This window comes from Amblyomma maculatum, chromosome 2 (assembly GCF_055883805.1).
Source record: "Amblyomma maculatum isolate TAMU_Amacu chromosome 2, ASM5588380v1, whole genome shotgun sequence".
In the NCBI taxonomy this organism is placed as follows: domain Eukaryota; kingdom Metazoa; phylum Arthropoda; class Arachnida; order Ixodida; family Ixodidae; genus Amblyomma; species Amblyomma maculatum.
In genome coordinates, this window is record NC_139345.1 from 125,193,405 (window position 1) to 125,205,603 (window position 12,199).

At 45.1% G+C, this 12,199-nt stretch overlaps 1 non-coding gene across 1 annotated transcript; it reads left to right on the plus strand.

The window, feature by feature from the left end:
- The first annotated feature begins 10,702 nt into the window (after positions 1–10,702).
- LOC146199784 (U1 spliceosomal RNA) lies at positions 10,703–10,863 on the plus strand. The gene has a single exon (XR_014705374.1). It is a non-coding gene; the product is annotated as a U1 spliceosomal RNA (small nuclear RNA).
- The last annotated feature ends 1,336 nt before the right edge of the window (positions 10,864–12,199 follow it).

Consider the following 12,199-nt stretch of genomic DNA (forward strand, 5'->3'; position numbering starts at 1 on the left):
CCTACTCGATACTACACCATACTCTAGAGCTCCCCTTTACATAAGCTATTCAAAAAGGAGAAAGATATTCCGACGATTACAGTGCTCGATAAAGCAAAATTTGGGCACAGCTGTGCAGGTAATTTTAGTGTCGCGATATGCCAAGCTAAATAATCCGAGAGATACGTCCGCTGCACATGCAGCGGAATAAGAATGAATCGGCACATGACTATTTGAGTACACTGCTTTAACTACCGGCAGAAAACCTTTTGGTACCGGTTTTACTTTTGGAAACTTGTAGCATAAGTGCACCAACAGCATATTAGCCCGAATTGCCAAAAATAAATAACAATTCCTTGTCGTTGGGCTGCAAGCTTGAGTAGCACAGGCTTACGCCGGCTAAAAAAATTGGTGATGTGTCAGAATGTTCGCATCTGATCGAGTAAATATGCTCTATCGGAGAGCTTATAGACATGCAGGCTAACTCCTCTTCATGTCCCCAATACGAAATAACTTAGCATGCGTCGAAATTTTAACGTGAAGTGTCTGCAACGGTCTGTAGAAATAGAGCGCGGGAAGTAAACGCAGTAAACTGATCGGCCTGTTTACACGAGACCGCTAGCATTCCGTTTATTGGTATTAAATGCACACGCTAAGTAAAAAGAATAATAATACACGTAAGGCTGATATGTGCCTGTTCTCAGACGCATCGTAACATTCTCACAGAATCCATGGCACAACGCAACATCGCATCTGGACTTCATTTCTAGCATGACGAGCTGCCGTTTCTACCCAGCATTTGGCTACTGCTTCGCATTCTTGACCGAGACAACATGGCTGGCGTAGTTCCGCAGCACTAAGAGATGGCGCTCCGCATTAAGGATATCGTCGGTTGAAACTGCAAGCTCGCTTCTCAAAACCTCCCTCTTTCCTCTGAAAAAGTTGATATTCGAAGAAACTGAAGAACCGCTCTCAAGCAATTTCCATATGATGTCTGCTCTCCTGCCGTGTCCACATCATCATGTCGTACCCCCTTCCGGTATGCTATCTTTGGTATTGAATTCAAGCTGCGATGCTCATACCTCAACTGCGTCACCAAAGTCGCTGAGGAGGAGGGATCATGATAACGGCACTATGCACTGAAGCGTAGTCTTTGCCCGTCTTCAGAAACATTTCTTGCGTCTGCACCTTCTTAAATGTTTTCATCACAGAAACCACCAGTCCTGCATGGTGAAGCGGGTTATCTACTGCAAAAGATTCAAAGGAACGTCACTCAGGTCGTTCTAGCTCAGAAGACGTGTGCGTGTACAGTGAATATCGCGGCTTTTCCCTGATACTATGCATAGCCGAATGCGGTCTACTGATCGCAACTTAATATAAAAAAAAACATCGTTATCCGTAAAAAATTGAAAGGTATGCCAGGTTGTTTCTTTCCTAAAAGAAAACAAACCCGATTTGTGTAGGCGTGGTTACGTTACCTGCAACTCACTTTCGTCACGTTTTTTTCTACCGCCATTTTTTTTTTCAAGCGGTGCCGGAAGCTGGTGTTCTATTTCAACATTGAAGAATGTTGTTTAGTGCGTCTTCGAAAAAAAAATATTCCGAGAGCACTGTGGAATCTACACTGCAGAAATGCGTAAGCCTGAGCGTTGCTAGTGCACATTGTACATTGGGTTGGCTCTTATTATCCTTATAAACTATATGCACCGTTATTATGATTGTTAATGCCACCGTTATCATTGTCACCATTTACAGCGTCTTTGTCATCACTACTATCATCCTCATTGTAGACGAGGATAGTTATGATGTATTTTACAATCCCGGGCATGCGCAGTTTGTTGCAGCACTCGACTGGTGATCCAAAGGATCGAGATTTGATTCCCGGTGGAGAGAAGACTTTTTTTGTTAGCTATCAACCCCACAGTAGACAAGAATTTTATGTTCATTTCAGGATCCCGGGCGTGGCGTAGTTGGTTAAAGTGCTCCGCTGTGGATCCGATGGATGCAGGCTCGGTTCCCGCTTGAGGCTGGTTATTTTTGTGATGACGTTAGTTTCGGTTTAGGATGATGACGTCACTCGATTGACAGCTATAGTGTGACTGGACGAACGAACGCATAGTATGAGCCATTAAAGGCTTTCGTCTTAAAACAGATCCTAGTGCTAGTTGGGGCATGATACCAGGAACAGCGGTGCTCTCCTCTCTTCGCCTACTTCTGTGTGCTTTTATTGCTGCGCCGCTTTTCATGCGCATCTTTAAAGAAATTAATAAGATGCACGTCGGTTGCAGCCAAGTCAAAAGAAATGAACCACTCATGTACGAGGCCGCACGCGCAGCCACATATGTCTGTAGGCTGGAATACGGCCGCCACGCAACATGACTTGAATATAGCGAGAATCCTGATAGAACCACGGTGCCGCTGAAGAAGTTCTTCGGTATAATTTCTCGTCGCAAGAAATCGGTCGGTGAGCGACAGCTTCAAACAAGCGGCGGCCCCTTTCTCGGGCTCTCCCTACGTGATAAATCGACTCAAGCACATGTTTCGCGCTCTTCACCACTTGCTATTATGGTCGTCTTTGAAGGAACGTATTCGACGCATATATTTTTCTCATAACATTCGTTCTTCGGCACACCCTGGTAGTTAGGTGATTTGGCAGGGGGAGAAAAATGAATACTTGCCGAAATGATTGCATTGAATAATGTTCTGACTATCGGGACTGAAAATAGTCATCTATATGTAGACGCGTTGGCTGCTAGCGTTCCGGATTGAGTGACTGTGTAACGCAACCTCTGACAGTTGGGCATAAAAACATTACGGCTGTTTAACTATTCTAAACCTAATACACAGCTAGAGTCTGTCTGCGACACAGAGTAATTGTCGGCAGTCCCGCTGCGCTCTTCTCCAAGGCGCAACAATTTACGGCGGTGGCCCCGCCTCTATATACACCCCTGTGACGTTTATGGTTTCATTACCAACTACATGCATCGTCACATGACCAATGACGTTCAGGAGAGCGTCATGCCAGGCTCAAGGTCAAAGCTACGATCAAAGGTCAAGTTGTTGGGGCAATGATCAAAGCAATGTAAGCGTCCACTTACCTTGAAACCAAACGCAAAGTCCAAGTATTCAAGGTGAAATTGTCCCACCCGATGTCTTCGGCGTAACCTGGTGTTTTAGAGTATTGTGTCGGAAGTCAGTGTCGACGCATGTGTAACAGCTGCGATATGAGCCGCTGACGACTTCTTGTCTTGCGCTTTTGTCCGCACTTAAGAGAGCTCTGGTTAGAGTTGGTTAGAGTTAGAGTTGGTTAGAGTTGTGTCTTCTGTGGTTGAGAACACGGTGATATTACAGGTCACTTTGAATGTATCTTTCTTAATTACATATCATATATCTTTCCATCTGGCTCCGCATCACCGCACTTTATTACTAGTATTCAAAAAACACAATTCCCAGTCTTCATTAAACGTCAGGTTCCTCCTTCATAGACGACACCTGACAATAAATAAGTCGTGTGCAATTTCCATTCATGAAATTTCGATAAGCAGCAAATCATAACCTGAAGATGTATGCACGTGCTGTCTATTCTGCTCTTATGCTCCTTATTGTGTTTTAATTCTAGATGCAACAAACAAGTGCATAACGCTCGCTCACATTGCGTACACCACAAATAACTTCCTGCTGATCTCAAAATGTTCTTTTTTCTCGAGTGCTCAACAACGTTTTGGCAACCCCCTGTACCATCCTGGACTTAGGTCACTATTTGTGCGCTGTAATTATCGCACGCAGTTATGTTACTGTAAGATTTAGTCAGTATATCGGTTATCCATTAAGCGAAGTCTTCTGACTCCGACTCTGTCATGTTCTTCAAACCATTTTTCATTACAAAGCTACCGAGAATGAACAGGACGAAAAGGCGCTTAGCAATAACAAAATGATAGAGAAATGACGGGTAGGCGCAGAAGTATTTTTTAACAATTAGACCTTCTTTCGCATTGTTAGGAGTCTCGTTTCACATTGGTTTTTTTCTTCGAATCAAGAACTTTGTTGTGCAATCTCGATCCAGAGGTGAGTATTTCTTAATTAATAGTTCTTAGACCTATTAAATTTTAATATCCTAACTAAAATTTTCTTAGAGTTTTACTATTCACATTGATACCACATTGAACATGAGAATCTGTGCGAAAGCATGATCACGTTCTGTACTAGCCTTGCTAGGTTCTTTGCAAAACCTACGCAGTGACTAGGCAGCGTAAACATAACAAAAAAGAAGAGCACTGTGCGGAATAAATAATAAAAAAGGGTTAACCCAGTAGATGTGTATTCAAGAAATGACGAGTGACACGCAGGACTACCAGCAAATAAGGCAAGCATTTGCCAGGCGTAACGACTTTAATGAAAATCGTGGCCAGACACGGGTGGTTTCCTCTTATAACTACAAACAATAAGGTTTGGCTTCATTTTGTCGAGAACATCTTTCTGGCTAGGAATAATTGGGGGCCTGTAAATACCGATTCATATAATCAGAGGAGTCGCTACGCACTGTACATACTCGTGTAAATTCCTGCATACAAATGCTGCGTAATTGCTCCAAGAGCAGCCAAGCAAACGTATTGGTATTTCTGCTTTGTGCGGGCTGTCAAAATAAAAATATTATTAGGGATTCTTAGTGCCGCCGCCAACGCAAGTATTCGCAGCAGATCGGCAAATAATGCTGATGCTTGTAGTCTGTGTATTTCTGCGTTGTCCTCGTCTTTAGCTCTGTTGTCCTATGAAGCGCATGTCGCAAATGCTGTACTTGGTGCGCGGCTCTTTTACTGCTGTTTATTGCAGTGCTAAGAAAGTTCTGCTGTTTGAATGTCCTAGCTAGCTTAGTACCTGCTGATGTATTCATGAAACTCGCACTTCTCGACGAAGATTTAGCGCCAAAAATAGTGACGCAGCTTACTTGCTCCGTTTGGAGACCTTCTGTGGACCCCTTTTTTTTGTGAGCCCTAATTTTACTGACCATACCAGCTGCCAAGTCGTGACTTATATGGCGCTCAATCCACAAGACACGCAGTGCGTGATCGAAATCTCTGGCGGAAAAACATCGCGATATCTGAAACGGCTTACATTCTACCTTACTGTTTACTTCCGCTTTTCAGGTCTGTCCCACCATCTAGACATCGGCAAACACCGGAATCTCCCCTCCTAGACGCTGTCCGTCTTTCTGAGGGGTGCTTTTACGTGCTCAACATGTGAAGGAAGGAAAGGGCAAATACCCACTCTCAGTCTGTACTGCTTCTTTTTCTAAAGCATACACAAATACTGGGAGCTCCTCGCAATCTACTTGACAGTGGAACTCAATTAGCACAGGCCAGGGTGCTCAAAAGATTAGCTCAAACAAATTACCAGGCTGAAAGAAAGAGAAGCCTATGCTAGAGATGGTGATTAGTACTTCTTTTTCTCCCTCTTTCTCTCTTTATTTGCGTAACACAGCGACTCGCGTCGACGAGTAATTCTTCTCGCTGTCGACGACACGTGAAAGCAAACGAACGCGATGCTTTGCAAACAGGTCTGCAACCGAGCTTGGAGAGGTCTCAGAGAAGTGTTTGAAAGGTTGTATTGGGGTTCAAGAGAAAAATACACGCCTGTGTAATATCTCCAGCGCGAAGCGAGTTTACGGTGAAAGGTACCCCGTGGAGTCTCTTTTTCCCGTTTGAAACAAAATTTTTACGAAATAATTCGCGTCGTTTTAACACATCTATGTCCGGCGCAGAATGACTTCGCGCCAAAACATAAGCGAATTTTGGCTGGCTTGAAATAACTGCAGTCCCGAGAGGCCTAGCTCGTTGTTAAAAGACGACTTTCGTTGTAACGACGGGAACGAAGTTGGAAAACGGAGGAAGCGGTGTTGGTGGTCTGTCGCGATCTGATGCATCGTGTTACGTAACGTGCAATTGTATTGAATTTAGCGTCTTCGCTAGGATGTTGTCTATAGCTTGTAATCTTTTACTACCGCATACTATTATTGTTTCTTTTTCATTTATAGTTCAGTGTGCGCTGTTTGCAAAAAATTCCGTGTAGGTTCCTTAATCATTTGGCGCTATGGTTCAATGAGTGTGGCGCATGCCGGATTACATATTTCTCTACACCAGCAAATAAACAATGGTAAAATACTGAAAACTGACCACGTTTATGTAGATAGTTGAATTGTGAAGCAGCTTGAACCAAACAAGGCCTAATTGTACTCTTGAATCCTGAACTATATACGGCGCCCTCTGAAGTGTATACAGTAACTTCAGCACGCAAAAAAAGGCCGAATTTTGCCAATTTTTTTAAAGGCAGCTCCCATGCGCCTGTTCGGCGATGGAGCTGCATCTCCGTTGTTTCCGGGGCAACCGAGCGAAATAGTCAGTGCCACGAGACAAGTACGAGCCGAATAGAATGTCTCAAAAGGAAAGAGAGAAGAGCCACAAGCTCTGCGCTACTCACTGGTGGCTCTTCTTCTCCTTTTTCAAGAAACTTCTATTTGGCTAATCGCGAAAACAGAGAGTGTTTGGACAACATCGAAATTGTTCTGTTTAAATGCGAGAAAAAGAGCGACGAGAGGGGTATGTGCAAGAAAATAAATTGTCAGAGGACGGTAAAGAAGATCCACGAGCTCTGCGCCGCTCGCGCGTAACTCTTCCTATTTTTCTTTAAAAATCGGTCTGGTATAACTGCACACAGATACATACACGCATCTGGGTAATATTTCACGATAGATAAAACTGCCTCATCATTTGATATTTTTTAAACATTTTTAATTTTAGATAATAGTATGCACGTACTCAACATGTCAACTGTGAAATAATTTTTTTCCTAACATTAATAATTAAGGAGAAAAAATTTCGAGATCACTGTGGAATATATACTGCACAAATGCAAAATCCTGAGCGCTGCTGCTGCACACGGAGCATCACGCGTGCTCCAAATATTATTATCAACTAAACGCACCATCATTATCATCGCAACTGTCAACATTGTCATTATCATTATTTTCAGCGTATTTTTCTTTGCTAATATCATCTTCTCGGTAGACAGGGAGATTTATGATGTGCGTTTCACGATGCCGAGGATGGCACATTTGGTTAAAAAGCTCGGCTGGGGATCCGAGGCATGGAGGCTCCATTGCCTGTGGACACACGATTTCTAATTTTGTGATGACGTCATCAAGAAGATTGAAAAGTGACACATCAGCGTTAGATCGGGCGCACAGGTCGCATTCACGGATCCGACGCACAGATCCCGCGCACAACTCTTGTGCACGGGGTTTCGTTCCTTGAGCCTATAAAGGCTTTCGCCTTAATTATGCACGATGTCACACCACGCGCAAACCTTTGGTATACATCACTGCGTCCGGATTTTGCAGTGACGTAAACAAATGGAGTTATTCAGGCCGCGCGTATTATTTTCGATTTAAACCAAATCAAACCTTTATTTTTTATGTATTTGTAGATACACTAAAGAGCTACGGAAAAAGCTACCCTTTGGCAGCTTGACTGGCTTTCTGACCCAACTGTTTTAAAAGCAGTGGATTAAGAGCATATATTTTATGCATTCAAACTGAAGGTGATAAGCAGTACGTTAGGCGTATTGCTGCCAGGAGAAATTTCAAAGCTGCACATATAAAGCGTGCGCGCCAGGCCCTGCCATCTTCAAAAGATACGAGATTTAAAATCTACTTTAATGAAACGTTAACATATGTATTAATTGTGTCGCATATGGCATATTCCACTCACCGGAGACACCATATCTACTATTTATTAACGTGAATTCTTTACTAGCCTAAGTTATGTACGCAAAAATGCGTCCTTTCGAACTGACACTTATCAACAAAAAAACTCGCTGTCCACTGCTATCGGGCGGGCTTTTTTTTTTCTTTAGAGAATGGAAAAATTTCAGAGGAACATAAACTAAAAGATTTCGTGACTCATAATCACTGGGCTGCATAATGCAAGCCAGCTAATACTCTACGCTGGCCTAGTGAAGTGGTAGAGGAATTCGCTTTGTCTAGAGCAAGGACGCTCTAGACAAAAACAAAATTAGTAAAATGAACAAAATTAAAGAGCTGCTGTCTAGTACAGGTAGGCTGCAGTGATATAACGACATCGCTGAGACATGTTATAGTTCAAGCAATGTGTCATAAGAAAATAGTGTCATATGTGACGCCACACAGCCAGCCAATAAGGCGGCGGTGAATCCCGCGAGTAACCGAAGTCTGAATGCAAAACATTACGCATTCTCCAATGGTAGCATCGGAGGTCAAAGGGTGGCGGCCTGATCTGAACGAAGTACGTACGTAGACGCAGCGCTAATGCATTAGCATTCTCCCAATGCAGTTCCTGCACTTACATGTATGTTGTTAGTTTTTTGTAGGAATGTTGAGCGGTGGGGGGGGGGGGGGGGGCATTGCTCAAGACCCTTCGAAGCGCGCGAAATCATACGATGTGTTCTAATTCGGCCACTGCGTCTACCTTCGAACGTATAAATTCGCTAAGCTAAATAAGCTGAAACAACTGACATTCCTTAAAGGTCCACGGAAACGGCCCCCAAGAAACCACTGATAAACGTGTTCAGTGTGTAGAACACATCCTCTTGAGCATTAACGCAAAGTATAACTCCTTGGAACAAAGCCAGCGATTTATTATTAATTTTTAAAAACAGCGTTTTTTGAAATTCGCGAACAGAGGAAATGTCGCTTGGCGGTGTCGCATGGAACTATTTCCTAATCCCGTGACGTCACGGGTCGGTTGACTGGCAAGGCTTGCTAGAAGCTGCCATTCGCTGCGGTCACTGCAACCATGACGTCACGAACACACTTCCGGTAGCTGCGAAAGTCGTCTGCTCGTACGCTGCTCGAACTCTGTGCGGGCTGTTACAGCTCGCCGCCCTTATCGGTTAGGTGGCCATTGCCCATTAATTGCAACAACCGAAGCGACGCAGGGATCGGCAGAACGAAGCTGCATTTACAAATATCTTATTTATATAAAGTGGTTTCAGGAGTATCGGAGTGTCGTCCGACGAGGCGTCAATAGCACGGTCAAGCACCGCACGATGGCAGCACCTTCTCGACCGCCGTAAACACCGCCGCTGTGGCCCCTCCTCCCGCATGCCGTTCGCGAACGACACGGCGGATCGTTAGCACCGATGTCCGAAATAAAGCGTGCTAAACTTTGTTGGCGTCTGGAATACTGAGCCGAATATCAAGTATGAAGCCCTCGTGAGGATCGCTGACCAGCAGCAAATTGCTGGTAATAGCGATAGCCGTGATACAAGCTAGTTTCTGCTCAAGCCAGCTGCCGCTGGTGCATTTCGGCTGATCCGATCTGCTCGTACTAGCTCTGCGATTAATGCGTCGGCAGAGTTAATCCTATAATTATTTTACTATGGCAGGATAGGAATCACTATATGGCAGTTTCATAAGTAGGCTATTTACGACAGCGTTGATCATGTTCCAAAGCGTCGACCGCCGCGGCTTCGAAGCGAAACAGTAGGCCTAGCGACGACTAGGGACGGTCACGCACGGCGCCGGCGTTCGCCGCGCTCGCACGTTCCACCCCCGCGGTAATTGTGTAACCTACCTCAGCCTGCTCGCGGCATACCGTGCTGCAAGCGTTGCAAACTCGTGTACTTTCATAGCTAAGGCCGCGTATTTTTTGGCGTTCTGCTCAGCAACAAGCCGTTCAAACGATACTGTAGGCACGACAAGGCTTCAGTACGCAGTTGCTGCCCTGTCGGCCGTAATCGAAGACGTCGGGCGGCACCATAATCTATATATCGATCTTTAAACGTGATACAGTGCGCAAATGAATACCTTTGTGAAGCAGAACCGTTCGTACGTTTCGCGCACTCGGGCGCCGACGAGTAGCTTCCGTCAACAGACGCCGTCATAACCTCGGTTAACGACGCAAACCGAGGTCGTCAAGCTCGGTTTGCGGTAACCGCGGTTAGTGGTGCAACCATGGTTTGGTCCGCCGTGTAACATAGGATAACCACGGGTTCGCGGTTACACTAACCGTCGCTGCGCGAACTGGCGAACTCCTCAGGCGTGCGCAAACGAGGACGGGTTGGCGGAGTACGCCAGCGAGCGAGCGCGCGGCAACCGGAAGTTCGTCGAAGTGACGTATGTCTGGGCGGAGCTTTGAACTTGCTTGTATTTTTTGTTTTTTATGGCTCCCTTCAGCGTACGAGTTGAGAGGGAAAAATGGAAGGGTCATTTTTAATCGCCGATATCTCTGGTGTTGCAGAAGCTAGATTGAAAATTTTTGCGGGAGAATGATGGGTGGTTCAATAACTATCAGTGTTATGGCGTTGTTTACCCTTCTTGGTGACCCTTTTCTGGGGACCTTTAATATCAGTCTGGCTTCAGTTTCGTTTTATTGTTTTCTTTCTCACCAATGCACTCGCTCCAATTTTCTTCTTTCACACATGCTTGACGCACATTCTCAGCCACAGCTTCTGAGGCGGGAGGTGTTGTGTGGTATCCGCTAAATGCTTGAAGCAAAATAATTCATTGATGAGCTCTAAACTTACTTTAAAATTAAGAGATGCACTCTTACGACGCCTTTACTTAATTGTTCACGACATGAGATACCAGGGCTTTCTGATAGGGTGAAAACATTTCGCAGAAAGGCAGCCGTCACTTGCGCAGCATGGCGGGATCTCTGGCACTGCTTGCGCTGAAGATACGTCTCTGAGCATACTTACCTGGTGCTGAGTCTCTGGTGTTCAAGATGGCCGGGCTCCGTGCTGAGGCCTTCCATTGCACTGAGGTGGGCTGAAGCACGCCACTTCCCCAAACTGGGGAGGCTGGAGCATGCAATTTTTGGTAGTGGGGCTCGGCGTACGCGCCAGCCCCTGACCTGTGAAATCTAAAAGTAGAACAGACGTTTGCACTATTGTTCTTTACCTGGTAATCACTTATTACAGAAAAAGCCTTACAAAACAATGTTCGTGATTTCGCGAGAGATACGTGGGATCTCCGCAGGTCTTATGGCACTCAGTAGAGAGTAACGAATTGAGATATGATTGTATGAGGTTCAGAAATTTGCTTTATGTGACTTATTAGGGTATATAAATAAACAAAAGTCATTTAGACGACGAATATAGTGCATGAACGAACAAATCAGCAGTGATGTCGGAATTGTGCGGACGTCGTCTAACGTATGAGAAGACATTGCAGACAAGAAATGTACAACAATAAATTAATGAATGATAGATAAATATGGCAAACATTTTGCAAAAGCATGAAATAATTCACACAAGTGTAAAAAGTTATCACCCGACATCATCTACCAATGGCTTCCAGGACACAGCGGCATAGCGGGCAATCTCCGGGCGGACGAGGTCGCACGAAAAGCCCACCAAGACGGCGATTGTGTGTTGATTCCATTTTCCAGGGCAGGCGCAGCGGGCACGCTTCGCGCATGTGCGCGGGAACACACGCTCTCCTTGTAGAATTCTGAGCAGTTTGCGAACTGCCGCTTAACATACATGGACCCTGACCTGAAGCTCCGGCTTCCACCTGGCCTACCCCGATGTGAAGAAACTTTGCTGTGCCGCCTGTGGGTTGGTGTAGCATTTACAAACTCTTATCCTTTTGTGATAGGTATGACAAATAGCCCTGCATGCACAAACTGCGGGTGCGACGAGACTATAGACCACATTATTTGTGAGTGCCCCATATACAGCGAGGAAAGGCAGTGCCTATCCCGTGCGCTGGAGCGTCTAGATGGATGCCCACTGACTGAAATAAAGATCCTAGGTCCCTGGCCACAGCGATCGTCTGCGGTGAAGGCCTTCCAGGCACTGCTCCGCTTTATGAAAAGCATAGGACTGATCGAAAGGCTATGATTTTTATGTTATGGGATATGACTGTGACGTGATGTGATGTGACATGTCCGTGTTGTGACTGTACTGCCATCACCCATCCCTCTCTTACCCACAACTTTTATACCCACCTACCCCTCTCCCCCAGGGCTGGGTAGCAAACCAGTTCCTTTAACGGTTAACCTCCCTGACTTTCCTCGTCATCTTCCTCCTCCTCATCCGTTTTCAATAGAATATTTGAAATCACAATCCGAAATACAAGAGCTGCAACCAACTTGAATTTATATCTGCCTACAACACAAAATGTACACAGTTAAAGGCTTGTAGAATTTAGCGGTGCAGAAATCTAGAATTATCTCCCAGTGCA